Genomic DNA, 2,500 nt, shown 5'->3' on the forward strand with positions numbered 1-2,500 from the left:
TTAGCCACCCTGCAGAGAGTTGGCCTGCATGCGCACCTCCTGTGTGTGTGTGTGTGTGTGTGTGTGTGAGAGAGAGAGAGAGGGAGCGAGAGAGAGAGAGAGAACAAGACGTGTGTGTGTGTGTGTGTGTGTGTGTGTATTCATGCTTACTTGCCCATGTACAATATGTATTCTTGTGTGTGTGTGAGAGAGAGAGACATGCATGCGTGTGTGTGCGTGTTTCTGCTTACTTGCACATGCATATGTATTTGCGTGTGTGTGAGTGTGTGTGTGTGTGTGTGTGTGTGTGAGTCACATCATCTGAAGCATATTTTAGTTGCAGACCACCTCATGTTTCTCAGCCTCTCTCCTCCTCTCAGTTTAAATTCAGAAAGCTTTATTGACACGGCTGCTCTGTCACAGCAAAGCGTGCGCCTGTGAAGCCAAACAAAAAGGACACGAGCAGCGCACACACACACACACACACACACACACACACACACACACACACATTAGAACAGTCGAGGTTCCATCTTCCTGGTGTCTGTTGCAGATTCAGGGTTTAACACTGCATCTGAGTGTTAAATGAATATCACATAACACCCTGTAAACATTCATTTACGACATCTAACATCTCACAGCTGCTAGTACTTTTTCATTATTTTGATTTTTTGAGAGAGATTATTGTCAGAGAACAAGCATCTGCAAACCCCCAGAGGACAAGTTTTAACCCACAGGTTTAAAAAATATATCCAGACAGTCGTGTGTAAATTCATAAAACTCATAAAAAGCGGTTCAGCCGAAGATGCATCGTATCAAACAGGCATCATTAAAGGTGCCCAACAGAGTTTTCCATGTAAACAGTGTGGTAAACAAGACTGCAGTGAGTGTTTTATGAAATGTACGACCTTCAGAGATGTTTATTAAGTCTTAGTTTTTAATTTTTACAAAAAACTACTACATTCACATCTGGAGAGGGAGCTCCGCCCCTTCGTTTGATTGAAAGCCTCAGTGATTCTGCATGTTTAGCGTAATATCTACAAAATGTATACACTTACTGTTTCCTGCTGATTTTTTCCCGAAACAAGCTGTCGTGATTTCACTTTTCCTCCCTTTTCTCCAGCCGCTGGTTTCCATTCATTCCACTACGATATTAAAAATGAACTTTCAGAGACTTCAAACTTTCCTCACACCAGTTTTACATCAGCGAAATAAAGTCCCCCACATGAGTTTTCCGAAAAGCAGCAACACTGTTGTTGTGTTTTGACGACTTGAAATTGGGGCGGAGTGAAACGCATCCCTCCGCCAGGGAAAGTAGTTCCCCGGGGAAAAATTTTCTCAACACAGCCAATTATCAGTTCAGAAGCAGAGCATTATAAGATAGGTGTTTCAGCCAAAAATCCATATTTATATTTTGATTATATGTTTGGAAATCTGCTTGATTTGCAGTGAAGTGGTTTGTTGCGATGTAAAATGTGGGTAAATTGTAGTAAACAGGCCAAACACTGAAAAAAACAAACAAAAAAAAAAAACAAACAAACAGATGTGGTCCTTTAAGGTGCACTTTATTCAGTGAGGCATCATTTAATATTTCCTATTTCCTCAGTGTAGAAGTCCATCATAGTTTGACAAGTCTGCAGGCTAATTCAACAGTCTAGGAAAAAGAACACTGCTTCACTTTTCTCCACCAATCAAAACCTTCAGTAGTATGAATATGTCGTCTACTTTTATCCATGTGATCAGGTTTTTTTTCTCTTTGCTCTCCCAAACTCAAATGTGTCTACTTCTTTTGTTTTTGTTTTTGTTGTTTTTGTTTGTGCAGCCTCTTTGCTCACTAAGCGGCAGGGTTTCTCCACAACATGAATCGAGCCGCCACAACAACCGCTCACCTGATTGGTTCACGCCTGCACTGCTCCCGTTTGGCGCTAAACGCTCACACATCCCAGCCACTTTGCCTTCCCACAATCCTTTGCAGCACGCGCATGCGTTGATCCGGTGATGGTTTCTAACGCTTCCTCCGTTCTGCAGGACTCTTTTCAGTTCCATCTCATTGGCTACCACTGTGCTCTGTTCAACTCTGGCCTATTTAATGTAGCTCTCTTCTGCTGAGCTGCACACCCTCCTATTCTATTCTATTCTGTTCTATTCTATTTTATTCCATAGATCTCTATCGAAGATCTTTGGAATGACTTAGGACCTATAGGTCTTCTCCGTCTGTGCTCTTTTTTATGTACAGTGGTCCCTCGTTTATCGCGGGAGTTACGTTCTAAAAATAACCCGCAATAGGCGAAATCCGCAAAGTAGTCAGCTTTATTTTTTACAATTATTATTCTAGATGTTTTAAGGCTGTAAAACCCCTCACTACACACTTTATACACTTTTCTCAGACAGGCATTAACATTTTCTCACTTTTCTCTCTTGTTTAAACTCTCAAAGTTCAAACCTTCGTAGAAAAATAAGTCCAGTATTATAGAATGAGCGCATTCTGTACTGTACAGGAGACACGGCACGGAGGAGATTG

General features: G+C 41.5%; 1 protein-coding gene across 1 annotated transcript in view; it reads left to right on the forward strand.

The window, feature by feature from the left end:
- The window catches only part of dachb (dachshund b), a 97,843-nt gene that overhangs the window by 38,521 nt on the left and 56,822 nt on the right, over window positions 1-2,500 (forward strand). The window lies entirely within an intron of this gene.

The sequence above is a fragment of the Myripristis murdjan genome, chromosome 18 (assembly GCF_902150065.1).
Source record: "Myripristis murdjan chromosome 18, fMyrMur1.1, whole genome shotgun sequence".
NCBI classification, from domain to species: domain Eukaryota; kingdom Metazoa; phylum Chordata; class Actinopteri; order Holocentriformes; family Holocentridae; genus Myripristis; species Myripristis murdjan.